This window comes from Triticum aestivum, chromosome 7B (genome assembly GCF_018294505.1).
Source record: "Triticum aestivum cultivar Chinese Spring chromosome 7B, IWGSC CS RefSeq v2.1, whole genome shotgun sequence".
Classification (NCBI taxonomy): domain Eukaryota; kingdom Viridiplantae; phylum Streptophyta; class Magnoliopsida; order Poales; family Poaceae; genus Triticum; species Triticum aestivum.
This window is the reverse complement of record NC_057813.1, coordinates 547,753,942-547,771,712: the sequence shown is the minus strand read 5'-3', so window position 1 is coordinate 547,771,712 and position 17,771 is coordinate 547,753,942.

The window sequence follows — 17,771 nt, the reverse complement described above, 5'->3', positions numbered from 1 at the left end:
ATCATGAGAGCTTGTCATGGGCTAAGTTGGGACACTCCTGCAGGGTTTAATTTTTCGAAAGCCGTGCCCGCAGTTATGTGGCAGATGGGAGTTTTTAATATCCGGTTGTAGAGGACTTGACGCCGGATCCGAAATAAAATACACCAACCGCATGTGTAACCGTGATTGTCTCTTTTCGAAGTGCTCGGGAAGAGAACACGGTTGGGTTATGTTTGTTGGAAATATGCCCTAGAGGCAATAATAAAATGGTTATTATTATATTTCCTTGTTCATGATAATTGTCTATTGTTCATGCTATAATTGTATTAACTGGAAACCGTAATACATGTGTGAATACATAGACCACAACATGTCCCTAGTGAGCCTCTAGTTGACTAGCTCGTTGATCAATAGATGGTTATGGTTTCCTGACCATGGACATTGGATGTCATTGATAACGGGATCACATCATTAGGAGAATGATGTGATGGACAAGATGATGGGGTTATGTACCTAGGGTAGGGTCATGGACCTGATCCAAGTAACTTACCCCAAGACATCCTTAGAAGAGGTCGCCTTCCAGTCGACCAATGAGGACTCACTCGACTGGTCTGAAGGACTCGACCACGAAGACTCACTCGACCACCAGGAGGTCAAGAGGCACTCTGCACTGCAACGGCCTGTAATCAAGTAGACTTTATGATAGTAAAGGCACTTTATGTGGGGCGTTACCAGTAACGCCCCAGACTTAACTCACCTTAAACCCTCTCCTACGTGGGCTGGCTGGGGTCCTGGCGCACTCTATATAAGCCACCCCCCTCCACAAGCAGAGGGGTTCGGCACCTTGTAATTCATACATTCATAATTCACTCGACCGCCTCCGAGCTCCGAGACGTAGGGCTGTTACTTCTTCCGAGAAGGGCCTGAACTCGTACATCCTTTGTGCTTACAACCTCTCCATAGCTAGGACCTTGCCTCTCCATACCTACCCCCCACTCTACTGTCAGGCTTAGAACCACGACAGTTGGCGCCCACCTTGGGGCAGGTGTTTTAGCGATTTTGTGGAGAAGTTGCGATTCTTCCGAGTATTTTCATCATGGTGTCTGCTGGAGTTTTGGTCGAGGGTCAAGAGATCCGTCTCGGCACTCTCACCTTCATCGCCGACGACTCCGCATGGCTCCAGGAGGCTCCACTCGACGTAGATGCGCTCCCCGTCCGCGGTGCGACGCATTTTCGCGCATGTGTCCGCGGCGTTCTGCTGCGGCAACCGTCGACCCAGTATCGGTCGGCTCCTCCATCGTCCACCCTCCCGGTCTCCCGCCAGCGCAAGCGCTCGGGCCGGTCGAGGCTTCAGCGGTGGGTGAGGCACGCGGTGGCTCGCCAATCGGCCACCACCCAAGTTGCGGCAATCGAGCCCGACGAACCTCTCTACGGCTTGTTCGACCTGTCGACTGGCTCCGGAGAGACCGCATCCGAGTGCGGAAGCAGTGATCCAGCGGCGGAAATCTTGATGGTCGACGGGCCTCACAGCCCTCCTGGCTTCGCCCGTGGTGGTGGAGCAGGTGGCGGCGGCGACCCTGCACGAGACTACGAAGAGTACCAGCCCGAGCCACTCGACTCTCTGCAAAGAAAAGAGCTTCGCCGCAGGAACGAGGATCCCCTGCGTATTCCCATCGCAGGAGAAACCCCCGAGGCTCGTGCCTTGGAGGAGGCACGTCTGGCCAATTTGGCCGAGCGCACTCGACTGGAGAACCTTCAGCGAGCACTCGACGAGCGCGCGCGGCAACGAGTTCCCGACACCAGTCGACGTCAACTCTTCCCGCCGACTCAGGTATATCGGACCCCAATTCAGAATTTAGCAGCTGCGACCCGTATAGCAGAGTCCATTCAGCCTTCGCAGTCGGAAGCTGGCAGAGGTTTGCTGCAGATCAGGGATCTGCTCCGGGCAGCAGGAGATCAGAATTCAGCCGTGTCTCAGTCGCGCAACAGAATTCACAGTCGATCTGTCACTGTGAATACGGTTCAGTCGGCTCACAGCCCCAGATCGCCTCCGCGGCGCGAAGGGCGTGAGAATCGGCGAGATCAATATGGCGACAGACTCGACCGAGATGATAGGCGTCGAGTGCCCTATTCCCCTCCGAGGGGTGGGTCTTACGCTCCTCGGCAGCCAGATGATAGGCGTCAGTACAGTGCAGGGCGTAGGGTTCCAGTTGACCCCAGAGAGCCAGGCTTCGACGCGCGATCCATTATCGTGCAAGGGCTGGTCGACCGGAACAGAGCCCATCGAGGCGCACTCGACCGAGATGTACCCACGAGCAGTCGAGTACATGTTTCTGGTCCTGAATGTTTCAGCAGAGCTATCAGAGCCGCAGTTATCCCCCCCAATTTCAGGTTGGCAACAGGAGTCAGCAAGTTCACTGGTGAGTCTAAGCCTGAAACTTGGCTTGAAGACTACCGAGTGGCAGTTCAGATCGGTGGTGGGAACGACGAGGTGGCCATGAAGCATTTGCCCCTCATGTTGGAAGGTTCTGCCAGGGCATGGTTGACTCAATTACCTCCTAGCAGCATTTACACTTGGGAAGATCTGTCCCGAGTGTTCGTCAGAACGTTTGAAGGGACTTGCAAGCGACCAGCGGGATTGACAGAGTTGCAAGTCTGCGTGCAGAAAACTAATGAGACTCTCAGAGAGTATATTCAGAGGTGGATCACTTTGCACCACACTGTGGAAAATGTCTCTGATCATCAGGCAGTATGCACCTTCAAAGACGGCGTCAAGAACAGAGAACTGAGTTTGAAATTTGGTCGAACCAGTGACATGACCTTGAGTCGGATGATGGAGATTGCTACCAAGTACGCCAACGGCGAAGAAGAAGACCGACTCCGAAGCGGCAAGCACAAGCCGAGTCAGTCGGAAAAAGGAAATACCAGTCGGAAACAGAAGCGGAAGGCTGAACCGGCAGCTCCTGGAGAGGCTCTGGCCGTGACTCAAGGAAAGTTTAAGGGGAAACCAAAAGGATCCTGGAACCCCAAGAAGGTAAAGGATAAAGAAGGGAACGACGTGATGGATATGCCGTGTCATATTCACACGAAGAAAGATGAAGAGGGGAATATCATTTACCCAAAGCACACCACTCGCCAATGTCGACTCCTGATCCAGCAGTTTCAGGGAAAACAGTCTAAGGACAAGGAGAAGGAGTCGGACAAGGCCGGAGACAAAGAGGACAGTGAGGGAGGATATCCGCATATCAACTCCACTCTGATGATCTTTGCAGATGTGGAAAGCAGAAGTCGACTGAAAGTGATTAACCGAGAGGTGAACATGGTTGCCCCAGCAAAGGCAAATTATCTGAAGTGGTCTCAAACACCCATCACATTCGACCAATCTGATCACCCGACTCATATTGCCACCCCCGGGAGGCAAGCTTTGGTGGTCGATCCAGTTGTCGAAGGCACTCGACTGACAAAGGTGCTGATGGATGGTGGAAGTGGGCTGAACTTATTGTATGCAGACACATTGAAAGGTATGGGCATTCCGATGTCCCGACTGAGCACTAGTAACATGAGCTTCCATGGAGTTATACCAGGGAAGAAGGCCGAGTCACTCGGCCAGATAGCTTTGGACGTAGTGTTTGGTGATTCGAAGCATTTTCGCAAAGAAAAGTTGACGTTTGAGGTCGTGGATTTTCAAAGTGCATATCATGCCATTTTGGGGAGACCAGCCTATGCACGGTTCATGGCTCGACCATGTTACGTGTACCTCAAATTGAAGATGCCTGGTCCCAAAGGTGTGATCACTATCACCGGTGATAGGAAAAAGGCAGATGAGTGCTTTCAGAAGGGCTCCAAGATTGCCGATTCCCAAGTGACAGCGGTCGAGTTCGAAGAATACAAGCAAAACGCAGATCCGAGTGAATTGCTGCGATCCAAGAAGCCCGCCACAGAGTCTGCATTTCCAGTCGTCCGGTGAGACGAAGCCTGTTCACATTCACCCGACCGACCCCGAAGCAGCTCCGACCCGCATCTCCACAACACTCGACCCAAAATAGGAAGAAGCGCTCATCCAGTTCCTCCGTGAGAACTGGGACATTTTTGCATGGAAGCCCGCTGACATGCCAGGTGTTCCCAGGGGACTGGCTGAGCATCGCCTAAGAGTCGACTCGTCTGCAAAACCAGTCAAAGAGCATCTTCGGCGGTCCGCCGTCCAGAAGAGAAAGGCCATCGGTGAAGAAGTGGCTCGACTGTTGGCGGCAGGATTTATCCGAGAGATATACCACTCCGAGTGGCTCGCTAATGTCGTCATGGTTCCTAAGAAGGACAAGTCGCTCCGAATGTGCATTGATTTCAAGCACATCAACCGGGCCTGCCCGAAAGATCACTTTCCTCTCCCTCGCATAGATCAAATTGTTGACTCGACCGCGGGATGCGAGAGGTTGTCTTTTTTAGATGCTTACTCCGGGTACCACCAGATCCGTCTGTACGGGCACGATGAGGTAAAAACAGCTTTCATCACTCCATTCGGGTGCTTCTGCTATATCACCATGCCATTCGGCCTCAAGAATGCCGGAGCCACGTTTATGCGAATGATTCAGAAGTGTCTACTCACCCAAATCAGTCGGAATGTGGAAGCTTATATGGATGATATTGTTGTCAAGTCACGAAAAGGTTCCGACCTGCTCGCCGACCTTGCCGAAACACTTGCCAATCTTAGAAGGTATCATATCAAGCTCAATCCATCAAAGTGCACATTTGGAGTTCCTGGTGGCAAGTTACTCGGTTTTCTCGTTTCCGAACGGGGAATCGACGCTAACCCAGAGAAGATAGGCACTATTCTCCGAATGAAACGCCCTGTGCGAGTGCACGATGTCCAGAAGCTTACTGGATGCTTGGCCGCATTAAGTCGATTCATCTCACGACTCGGTGAAAAGGCACTGCCTCTTTACCGATTGATGAAGAAGGCTGACAAGTTCGAGTGGACTCCAGAAGCTGATGCAGCGTTTGCCGAGCTAAAAGCTCTGCTCTCCACCCAGCCGGTGCTTGCTGCTCCAATCAGCAAAGAGCCCCTGTTGCTCTACATCGCAGCCACAGGACAAGTCGTCAGTACTGTGCTAACGGTCGAGCGGGAAGAAGAAAGAAAAGCTCTCAAAGTTCAGCGCCCAGTGTATTATTTGTCTGAAGTCTTGACTCCATCCAAGCAGAGATATCCTCATTATCAGAAGCTTGTATATGGAATATACATGACCACAAAGAAGGTTGCTCATTATTTCTCTGACCATTCCATCACAGTCGTCAGCGACGCTCCACTATCAGAGATTTTGCACAACAGAGATGCAACTGGTCGAGTGGCCAAATGGGCGATTGAACTTCTTCCCCTTGATATCAAGTTTGAGGCAAAGAAAGCCATTAAGTCCCAGGCGATAGCAGATTTCCTCGCCGAGTGGATTGAACAACAGCAGCCGACTGAAGTTCACTCGGAGCATTGGACCATGTTTTTCGATGGCTCTAAGATGTTGAATGGTTCCGGTGCTGGGGTTGTCCTGGTTTCCCCCAGAGGAGATAAGCTCAGATATGTGCTCCAGATTCACTTTGATTCCTCCAACAATGAGGCAGAATATGAGGCTCTCCTATATGGGTTGCGCATGGCCATTTTACTCGGCGTCCGTCGCCTAATGGTCTATGGCGACTCGGATTTAGTGGTCAATCAGGTGATGAAAGAGTGGGACGTGAGAAGCCCAGCCATGACTGGATACTGCAGTGCGGTGAGGAAGCTAGAGAAGAAGTTCGAGGGGTTGGAGCTCCATCATATACCCCGACTGAAAAATCAAGCAGCTGATGATCTAGCAAAGATAGGTTCCAAGAGAGAAGCCATTCCGAGTGGTGTGTTCTTGGAGCATATACACACTCCGTCAGTCAAAGAGGATCCTTTCACCGAAGAAACTCCGCAGCCCAAGAGCGCCACAGATCCGACTGAAGTTGAAGTCCCAGCGGTGGTCGACTTGATCATGGAGGTTTTGGTGGTCATTCCCGACTGGACGATTCCGTATGTCGCATATATCTTGAGGAAAGAGCTTCCGGAGGATGAGGAAGAGGCTCGACAGATCGTCCGTCGATCTAAGGCCTTTACCGTAATCAAAGGACAATTATACAGAGAAAGCGCGACTGGAGTCGGTCAGAAGTGCATAACACCAGAAGAAGGTCGACTCATCCTCAATGATATTCACTCGGGGACCTGTGGTCATCATGCGTCCTCTCGGACCATCGTGGCCAAAGCATACCGAGCCGGATTTTACTGGCCCAAGGCGAATGAGATGGCAAAAGAGATAGTAGATAAGTGCGAGGGATGTCAGTTCTACTCGAATATGTCGCACAAGCCTGCGTCAGCTTTGAAGACCATCCCACTCGTCTGGCCTTTTGCAGTTTGGGGGCTGGACATGATCGGTCCTTTGAGAACAGGACGAAGTGGCTTCACGCATGTACTGGTGGCAGTCGACAAGTTCACCAAGTGGATCGAGGCTAAACCAATCAAGAGCCTTGACACCGGTACTGCTGTTAGCTTCATCAGGGAACTAATATTCAGATATGGGGTCCCGCACAGCATCATTACGGATAATGGGTCGAACTTTGACTCAGAAGAATTCAGAACTTTCTGCAACTCCCAGGGCACACGAGTCGACTACGCTTCAGTCGCCCATCCGCAGTCGAATGGACAAGCAGAGCGAGCTAATGGACTGATTCTCAAGGGACTGAAGCCTCGACTGATGCGTGATCTCAAACACGCGGCTGGAGCTTGGGTCGACGAACTTCCATCTGTACTCTGGGGACTGCGGACCACGCCTAATCGGTCGACCGGAAGAACTCCATTCTTCTTGGTCTACGGAGCTGAAGCAGTCTTGCCGAGTGATCTTCTCCACAATGCTCCTCGAATTGAAATCTACAACGAAGCAGAAGCTGAACAAGCGCGGCAGGACGCAGTCGACCTTTTAGAGGAAGAAAGGGAGATGGCCCTGATCAGCTCGACCATCTACCAACAAGATTTGCGTCGTTTTCATGCCAGAAATGTGAGAGGTCGAGCCTTCCAGGAAGGGGATTTGGTTCTCCGAGTGGATCAGCACAAACCACACAAGCTTGCTCCTTCTTGGGAAGGCCCCTTCATCGTCACCAAGGTCCTCCACAACGGGGCGTACCGTCTTTACAACGTCGAGCACAATATCGACGAGCCCCGAGCTTGGAACGCGGAGCTACTCCGCCCATTTTACACTTAAGTTTTATCACTCGGATGAGTTGCAATAAAGTACTTCTGTAACTCATGGACATCAAAATAATAGTGTAATCCCTCCATAATTTCTGTCACTTTTTATTTTTGTCCCCATAAAATTCACTTAGCCGCGAATCCGTTTCGCCTAAGTTTGTAAAAATCCTACCGAGTGGTGAGCCAGACTCTCACTCAGAGGCTTAGCTGCGAATCCGTTTCGCCTAAGTTATAAAAATCCTACCGAGTGGTGAGCCAGACTCTCACTCGGAGGCTTAGCTGCGAATCCGTTTCGCCTAAGTTATAAAAATCCTACCGAGTGGTGAGCCAGACTCTCACTCGGAGGCTTAGCTGCAGCCTCGTGCTCGCCTAAGTTTATCAAAATCCTACCGAGTGGTAAGCCAGCCTTCCACTCGGGGGCTTAGCTGCAGTCCAAGCACTCGCCTAAGTTTATCAAAATCCTACCGAGTGGTAAGCCAGCCTTCCACTCGGAGGCTTAGCTGCAGCCTCGTGCTCGCCTAAGTTACAAAAATCCTACCGAGTGAAGAGCAACCCTCTCACTCGGGGGCTTAGCTGCAGTCCAAGCACTCGCCTAAGTTTATCAAAATCCTACCGAGTGGTAAGCCAGCCTTCCACTCGGGGCTTAGCTGCAGTCCAAGCACTCGCCTAAGTTTATCAAAATCCTACCGAGTGGTAAGCCAGCCTTCCACTCGGAGGCTTAGCTGCAGCCTCGTGCTCGCCTAAGTTATAAAAATCCTACCGAGTGGTAAGCCAGCCTTCCACTCGGGGGCTTAGCTGCAGTCCAAGCACTCGCCTAAGTTTATCAAAATCCTACCGAGTGGTAAGCCAGCCTTCCACTCGGAGGCTTAGCTGCAGCCTCGTGCTCGCCTAAGTTATAAAAATCCTACCGAGTGGTAAGCCAGCCTTCCACTCGGGGGCTTAGCTGCAGTCCAAGCACTCGCCTAAGTTTATCAAAATCTTACCGAGTGGTAAGCCAGCCTTCCACTCGGAGGCTTAGCTGCAGCCTCGTGCTCGCCGAAGTTATAAAAATCCTACCGAGTGGTAAGCCAGCCTTCCACTCGGGGGCTTAGCTGCAGTCCAAGCACTCGCCTAAGTTTATCAAAATCCTACCGAGTGGTAAGCCAGCCTTCCACTCGGAGGCTTAGCTGCAGCCTCGTGCTCGCCTAAGTTATAAAAATCCTACCGAGTGAAGAGCAACCCTCTCACTCGGGGGCTTAGCTGCAGCCCTGTGCTCGCCTAAGTTATAAAAATCCTACCGAGTGAAGAGCAACCCTCTCACTCGGAGGCTTAGCTGCAGCCCTGTGCTCGCCTAAGGTATAAAAACCCTGCCGAGTGGAGAGCAACCCTCTCACTCGGGGGACTTAGCTGCAGCCCAGTGCTCGCCTAAGTGGACTAAAGAATAAGTCGATTGCAGTACAGGCACCTTGCTTTGAACCTGCAAAAGACATTTTGAGCCGAAGGCAATCATATTCAAGCGCCAAATTCAAGTTTGAATCGATATCTAAAGGAACCGAAAGTGCTCAGGCGTCAAGCCCGTTAAGGTTTGTCGGTTACAATTCCACTCGGCATACCGAGGCAAATTTAAAGCATCGAGCCAGAAGAAGTTTTTTACCCCTCCTGTGGAGGGCTGGAAGGTGCAACAAATTCATCAAGGTCAATCCCGTCGGCGATCCGAGTGGCAGCTGCAAGGAAAGTTTCCATAAAGGATCTGAAGTCGTGCTTCTTGGTATTGGCCACCCGAAGGGCCGCCAGCTTCTCCTCTCGTGCATCTTTGCAGTGGACTCGGGCCAGACACAGAGCGACATCTGCACCACACCGAGCCGAGGACTTCTTCCACTCCTGCACTCGACCAGGGATCGTGTTCAAGCGGGCCATCAGTGACTCAAGGTCATTCTGAAGTGTCTCCTCAGGCCAGAGCGTCGAGTCGATGCGCGATGTGGCGGCCTTCAGCCTTGCGAGATAGTCCACGACAGCTGCAACGCGAGACTCCAGTCAGAAAACATCCATGGCAACTTCGTCGTTCACCGGAGAATTGACGGGGTCGAGGTTCGGCTCCAGTCGGCTGGTTTCTTCTTCAAAGTTTTGACAAAATTCTGCAACGAGGATCACTAAGTCAAGGGGATAGCCAAATGGAAAAAGCCACAATTGGAAATATTTGCTAAACATGGAGGTTTACCTTCAAGCATAAGAAACAGCTTCTTGGCAAGGCCACTCAGAAAGGCCTCCAGTTCAGTTTTCTTCTCAGTCAATTTGCTGACTTGATCGGTCAGGGCAGCTTTGTCAGTTCTCAGTCGACTGACCTCCTTGTTGGAAATCCCAAGAGCAGTTTTCAGATTGGTATTGTCTTGTTCGAGCTTGGTGACCGAAGCTAACTTCTCGTCAGCAAGCTTGATCTTCTCAGCTAGCTCAAGGTCTTTCTTCTGCTGGGCCTCCCTTACCTTACCTGCAAGTTACAGCAAGATCAGATGCTGAAACAAGCAAGGGGAAAAGCAGTCGTCAGGGTCTCACCAAACATACCTTCGGTCTCCTCCTTTGCCTTTGTCAGCTTCTCCTGAACCAGCTTCAAGCTCAGCTCGACTTGAGTATGTTTCTGTTCCAGCTCTGAGTAGCGAGCCACAAGATCACAAGAGTTCTGCGAAGAACCAATCGACTAAATGTCAAATGTAATTCACTTCCGAGTGAAAAAGGGAAAAACACACGTTTCTAAGACTACAGCCGAATACAGGCATTCGACCGTAGTCTCGGGGACTACACCCAGTGGGTGCACTCAGCGTGCCCCCACTAATCCTGTTGAAGACAAAGTCGACCAGTCGACCTCAAAAAAAAAGTGTGCGAGATGCATTCTCTAAGACTGTGATCAACTGCCAGCAGTCGACCACAGTCTCGGGGACTACACCCAGTGGGTGCACTCAGCGTGCCCCCACCGGTTTGTGAAATCCAGTCGACCAGTCGACTGACAGAAAGATTGACATCATAAAGCCTAAGGCCGACTGCCAGCAGTCGACCTTAGCCTTGGGGACTACACCCAGCGGGTGCACTCAGCGTGCCCCCGCTAACACGGAGTTTATTCGACACACCCAGTGGGTGACTAATATAAATTCCGGAAAAGAAAAGTTTTTGGTAGCATATCCAACAGAACAAACAGCGGTCGACTGACCTGGACATTGCTTTGGAGGGCAGAGCTGGCGTCATAAGCTGCCTGGCTCGCGTCCCGGATGGTCTTCAGCTGCTCCATCATAAGTCCCGCCTGGCGTATTGCCTCCTTCGCTGCGCCAGCTTGGTCCTCTGGGACGTGGTGCGTCGTGAAGAGAGAGGGCTGCTGAGCACTCGTCAGTGGACTTGCGAAGGACACCGTGTGTCGAGTGGTGTTCTCTTCTTCCACAGTCAGAATCTCAGGCGCCGTCACATCCTGAGGCACCTTACTGGCGGGCGCTTTCCGACTCCTCCTGCGCGTCAGTGGTTCTTCATCCTCGTCGTCGTCAGGGAGGTTGATAACAGTGTTGGGTGGAGCTGCGGAGAAGGATCAGGATCAGAGATCGCGAGTCAGTCGACTAAGAACGGTGTTAAGAACACAGTACCTGGATTCGAAGTTGCTGCATCCTCCATCTCGTGGTCATCAGCCCGGGCCGAGGTCTCAGAAGTGGCAGCCCTGCAACTCCAAAGAATCAGTCGACTAACTTCAGCGTCGACCAGAGATAAAGTTCGCACAGAATAAGAAAATATGAGCAGCGCAATTACCCTGATATGGTGGGGATGGACACCTTCATCTTCGGCAAGAGTTTGATCGGCTTCGACGAGGCCGCCCTGGGCTGCTTCGGCGCCTTTTCAGTCGGCGCTGGAGAGGTGGTCCTAGGGCGCTTGGTCGACTGCGTCGCAACCCCCTTGCCACGTTCAGTCGAAGGGTCGTGGACGAGCTTCGACCGCCTTTCCGAGCGCGGTGGCACGACCTCCTCCTCCTCCTCTTCCTCGTCCTCGACGTCTTCATCACCGACATCATCATCATCGTCGTCGTCGTCCTCTGCGACATCCGAGTCCCATTCCTCCTCTTCCTGGCTCTCGCCCCCGCTCGCCTCGCCTTCCTCAGTCGAAGCTTGTGCCCCATTGGGCATCGAGTACAGCTCGGTGAGGGTCTAGCAGATGCCCAAACAAGGATCAGTCGACCAGTCGGCAGGGTTAACAGAAATGAATACGACAAGGGCGCAGTGGAGAGCAGAGCAAGTGTACCTTGTTTGGGTCGCTGTTGTGGTCGAGTGGAGGAATCCTTCTGGCTCCGCGTGGGTTGTCCTTATTTCCGGTGACGGCTGCCATCCATCTTTCCAGAGTGACATCGTCGACTGCTTCTGGATGGACTCTAGTCTCGTCTTCGGTCCCACAGTACAACCACATGCAGTGGCTCCGGAACTGGAGAGGCTGGATGCGACGCCTGAGGAAAACCTCCAAGAGGTCCATGCCTGTCACTCCCTCCCGAACCAACTGCACCACGCGCTCCATCAACATCTTCACGTCGGCTCTCTCCTCCGGAATCAGCTTCAGAGGGGAAGGCTTGCTCACTCGGTCCATGGTGAACGGAGGGAGTCCACTCGACTGCCCTGGCGTCGACTGGACCTGACAGTAGAACCAAGTCGACTGCCAGCCTCTAACGGACTCGGGAAAGGTCATGGGCGGGAAGGTGCTCTTATTCCTCACCTGGATCCCCAGGCCCCCACACATTTGGACGACTCGGGTTTTCTCATCACCTGGGCTCGCCTTCTTCACGGTCTGAGAGCGACACGTGAAGATATGTTTGAACAAACCCCAGTGCGGTCGACAGCCCAAGAAACCCTCACACATGGACACGAATGCAGCAAGATAGGCAATGGAGTTTGGGGTAAAGTGGTGGAGCTGCGCTCCAAAGAAATTCAAGAAGCCACGGAAGAAAATACTTGGCGGCAAGGAAAACCCACGATCAACATGAGTGGCCAAAAGCACACACTCACCCTCTTCTGGCTGTGGATGCCACTCCTCCCTCGGCAACCTCGCAGCTCTGTGAGGAATCAAGCCCTCGTTGGCCATGTCGAGGAGGTCCTTCTCTGTGATGGTCGACTGGATCCAGTCTCCTTGGACCCAGCCCTTCGGCAGGCGGGACCTGGACGAGGACCCTCCGCGGCTGGTGGATCTCCCCTTCGCCTTCTCCGACGCCGACGCCTTCTTGGCGCGCTCCAGCGCCGTCGTCTTCTCCTTGGCCATGGTCGCCGGAGAGATGCGCGAAAGGAAGTGGTGCGGGGGCGAGAGCGAGCACGCTGAGCAGGGAAGAAGGAAGCAGAGAGAGAGGGAGAATGCTGAGGCGCAGCACAGAAATCCCCGCCGGGCACATTTATAAGGTCACTTCCGAGTGGATGACAGGTGGGCCCGGTCGATCTAATCATATCTGGAACAGTTATGCAGACGGGATACGTGGCGAAAAAGGCGGCGCGGAGATCGAGGCGTCCATGCCCCGTCCCATCCGAACGCCGCGGTCCGCCCCGCTTCGCGCGCGCCCCCAAATTTCGCATCCCACAGAATCCGCGAGCAACAAATCAGTCTGTCAGGCGCGGTGTTTTCGGCGATCCGTCGCTCGGAGATCGTCGAAGCCCGAAAGATCACTCGACGTAAAAACAGAATGGATCGAGTCGACCGAAGACAAATTGCTCCCTGTCAACGAAGAGATTCTTTGATCCAGAACAGCGCATAACTAGAGCACAAAGGTCAATCGGAAACGACATCAACTCCTTCACTCGAAGCCTCAATCCATTCGGGGGCTAATGATGGGGTTATGTACCTAGGGTAGGGTCATGGACCTGATCCAAGTAACTTACCCCAAGACATCCTTAGAAGAGGTCGCCTTCCAGTCGACCAATGAGGACTCACTCGACTGGTCTGAAGGACTCGACCACGAAGACTCACTCGACCACCAGGAGGTCAAGAGGCACTCTGCACTGCAACGGCCTGTAATCAAGTAGACTTTATGATAGTAAAGGCACTTTATGTGGGGCGTTACCAGTAACGCCCCAGACTTAACTCACCTTAAACCCTCTCCTACGTGGGCTGGCTGGGGTCCTGGCGCACTCTATATAAGCCACCCCCCTCCACAAGCAGAGGGGTTCGGCACCTTGTAATTCATACATTCATAATCCACTCGACCGCCTCCGGGCTCCGAGACGTAGGGCTGTTACTTCTTCCGAGAAGGGCCTGAACTCGTACATCCTTTGTGCTTACAACCTCTCCATAGCTAGGACCTTGCCTCTCCATACCTACCCCCCACTCTACTGTCAGGCTTAGAACCACGACACAAGACCCAATCCTAAGCGTAGCACAAAGATCGTGTAGTTCGTTTGCTAAAGCTTTTCTAATGTCAAGTATCATTTCCTTAGACCATGAGATTGTGCAACTCCCGGATACCGTAGGAATGCTTTGGGTGTACCAAACGTCACAACGTAACTAGGTGGCTATAAAGGTACACTACAGGCATCTCCGAAAGTGTCTGTTGGGTTGGCACGAATCGAGACTGGGATTTGTCAGTCCGTATGACGGAGAGGTATCTATGGGCCCACTCGGTAATGCATCATCATAATGAGCTCAATGTGGCTAAGTAGTTAGTCACGGGATCATGCATTACGGAATTAGTAAAGTGACTTGCCGGTAACGAGATTGAACGAGGTATTGGGATACCGACGATCGAATCTCGGGCAAGTAACATACCGATTGACAAAGGGAATTGTATACGGGATTGCTTGAATCCTTAACATCGTGGTTCATCCGATGAGATCATCGTGGAACATGTGGGAGCCAACATCGGTATCCAGATCCCGCTGTTGGTTATTGGGCGGAGAGATGTCTCGGTTATGTCTGCATGGTTCCCGAACCCGTAGGGTCTACACACTTAAGGTTCGGTGACGCTAGAGTTGTTATGGGAAATAGTATGTGGTTACCGAAGGTAGTTCAGAGTCCCGGATGAGATCCCAGACATCACGAGGAGTTCTAGAATGGTCTGGCGGTGAAGATTGATATATTGGACGAAGGGTATTGGAGTCCGGAAGTGTTTTGGGGGTACCAGGCTATGGCCAGCATGACCGAAAGGTGTTTCGGGAGCCCCGACAAGTGTTGGAGGGCCTCATGGGCCAAAGGGGAAGGGGCAAACCAGCCCACTAAGGGGTGGTGCGCCCCCCACACCCTTTCCCACGTTACTTGGGGAGGTGGGGCGCCTCCACCTGGCTTGGGAGGCAAGCCTCCACATGCTTGGCTTGGGGGGCAAGTCTCCCTAGGATTTTCCCTAGGGAGATCCAATCTGCTTGGCCGCCGCCCCCTAGGGGAAACCCTAGGGCGCCTCCCCCTCTCCCCTTGCCCCTATATATAGTGGAGGGGTGGGAGGGCAGCCGAACCTCTTCCCTGGCACAGTCCCCTCCCTCCTCCAACACCTCCTCCTCCTCCGTAGTGCTTGGCGAAGCCCTGCCGGAGAACCACGAGCTCCATCACCACCATGCCGACGTGCCGCTGGAGTTTTCCCTCCACTTCTCCTCTCCCCTTGCTGGATCAAGAAGGAGGAGACGTCCCGGGCTGTACGTGTGTTGGACGTGGAGGCGCCGTCCGTTCGGCGCTTAGATCTGAATCGTTGCGTGTACGACTCCACCAACCGCGTTCTTGTAACGCTTCCGCATCGTGATCTTCAAGGGTATGAAGATGCACTCCCTCTCTCTCTTGTTGCTAGAATCTCCATAGATTGATCTTGGTGATGCATAGAAAATTTTAAATTTCTGCTACGTTCCCCAACAGGGGCATCATGAGCTAGGTCTATTGAAAGTGCAACTATCCCTAGGTGGTTTTGGTAATTCATAACAACATATAGCTCATTGAGCTAATGCTATTCCAAGACTATTATTTCAGAAAAGCTCAATGAATGGCATGGCATGGATGATGAAAGTGGATCCCTCAAAATACTAAGGACAAAGGATTGGCTCAAGCTCAAAAGCACAAGACTCTTCATTTTATATTTTAGTGATCCAAGATCACATTGAGTCTATAGGAAAAGCCAATACTATCAAGGAGGGATGAGGTCTTGCTTCATGTGCTCAGTGATATGCTCCAAAACCCTCAACTACTTTCCCACATCCACAAATGACCTAAACCCAAAGCCAAAATCGGTCACACCGATTCTTCCTATCCGGCGCCAACGATTCCAAAAGTCATAGCCACTGCCACAAACCCTAAGCAAATCGGTCTTACCGATAGGGATCTCGGTCTCACCGAGATGGGGTTGTAATCTCTTTGGTTCCCTTCGTAACGTTTCGGTCTAACCGAAGTGAGCGATCGGTCCCACCGAGATTGCAATGTAAACTCTCTATTTCCTTTTTGTAACATTTCTGTCTCACTGAAAAGAGCAAATCGGTCCCACTGAGTTTACCTGACCAACTCTCTAGAAAGCTTATTACCAAATCGGTCTCACCGAGTTTGTGTAATCGGTCTTACCGAGATTACGTTATGCCCTAACCCTAACCGAATCGGTCTCACCGAGATGCATGTCAGTCCCACCGAAAATCACTAACGGTCACTAGGTTTACTAAATCGGTCCGATCGAGTTTAACGATTTGGTCCCACCGAGTTTGGTAAATTTTGTGTAATGGTTAGATTTTGTGTGGAGGCTATATATACCCCTCCACCTCCTCTTCATTCGTGGAGAGAGCCATCAAAACAAACCTACACTTCCAACTTACCATTTCTGAGAGAGAACCACCTACTCATGTGTTGAGGCCAAGATATTCCATTCCTACCATATGAATCTTGATCTCTAGCCTTCCCCAAGTTGCTTTCCACTCAAATCTTCTTTCCACCAGATCCAAAACCTATGAGAGAGAGTTGAGTGTTGGGGAGACTGTCATTTGAAGCACAAGAGCAAGGAGTTCATCATCAACGCACCATTTGTTACTACTTGGAGAGTGGTGTCTCCTAGATTGGCTAGGTGTCACTTGGGAGCCTCCGAAAAGATTGTGGAGTTGAACCAAGGAGTTTCTAAGGGCAAGGAGATCGCCTACTTCGTGAAGATATACCGCCAGTGAGGCAAGTCCTTCGTGGGCGACAGCCATGGTGGGATAGACAAGGTTGCTTCTTCGTGGACCCTTCGTGGTTGGAGCCCTCCATGGACTCGCGCAGCCGTTCCCCTTCGTGGGTTGAAGTCTCCATCAACGTGGATGTACGATAGCACCACCTATCGGAACCACGCCAAAAACATTCGTGTCTCCAATTGCGTTTGAATCCTCCAAACCCTTCCCTTTACTTTCTTGCAAGTTGCATGCTTTAATTTCCGCTGCCTATATACTCTTTGCATGCTTGCTTGAATTGTGTGATGATTGCTTGACTTGTCCTAAAGTAGCTAAAATCTGCCAAATTCTAAAATTGGGAAAAGGTTAATTTTTTATTGGTTAAGTAGTCTAATCACCCCCCCCTCTAGACATACTTCAAGGTCCTACAAGTGGTATCAGAGCTTTGGTCTCCATTTGCTTTGATTTCCATAGCTTTTGGTGGTCATAGCCTTGGTTTCACAACCTAGTAGAGTATGGCGTCTAGCGAGGGAAATTATCACCGCAGAGGTCCTTACTTTGATGGTACTAATTTTGCTAGTTGGAAACATAAGATGAAAATGCATATTCTCAGACATAACCCTGCCGTTTGGGAAATTATTTGTATTGGCTTGCACGGTGAATTCTTTGATGGGAGAGAACCGAACCATGAAGCTAATGCGGAAGAATTGAAGATGCTGCAATACAACGCTCAAGCTTGTGATATCATCTTCAACGGATTGTGCCCCGAAGAATTCAACAAAATCAGCCGTCTTGAGAATGCAAAGGAAATTTGGGATACTTTGATTGATATGCATGAAGGTACCGAGTCCGTCAAGGAATCCAAGTTGGATGTGCTCCAAAGTCAGCTTGACAAGTTCAAAATTAAGGATGGTGAAGGTGTCGCTGAAATGTACTCTAGGCTTGCTCTTATCACAAATGAGATTGCCGGCTTAGGGAGTGAAGAGACGACCGACAAATTCATCATCAAGAAGATCTTAAGAGTATTGGATGGAAAGTATGATACCGTGTGCACATTGATTCAAATGATGCCAAACTACAAAGATCTCAAGCCAACGGAAGTCATTGGAAGAATTGTTGCTCATGAGATGTCACTCAAGGATAAGGAGGAACTTCACAACAAGTCAAGTGGTGCTTACAAAGCCTCAAGTGAAGCCCCCACATCATCAAGTGAGAAACCAACCTTCAATGAAGAATTGAGCTTAATGGTGAAGAACTTCAACAAATTCTACAAGAGTAGAAGCAAAGAAAGAAGCTCCAAGTCAAGGTCTTACAATGACAAGAGATCTTCTAGTCGAGAGCGCAATTGCTACAATTGTGGGAGACCCGGACACTACTCCAATGAGTGTACGGCACCCTACAAAAGAAGAGAAGATTCTCCAAGAAGAAGGAGCAAAAGAGAAGAATCACCACCAAAGAGAGGAGGAGTAGAGATG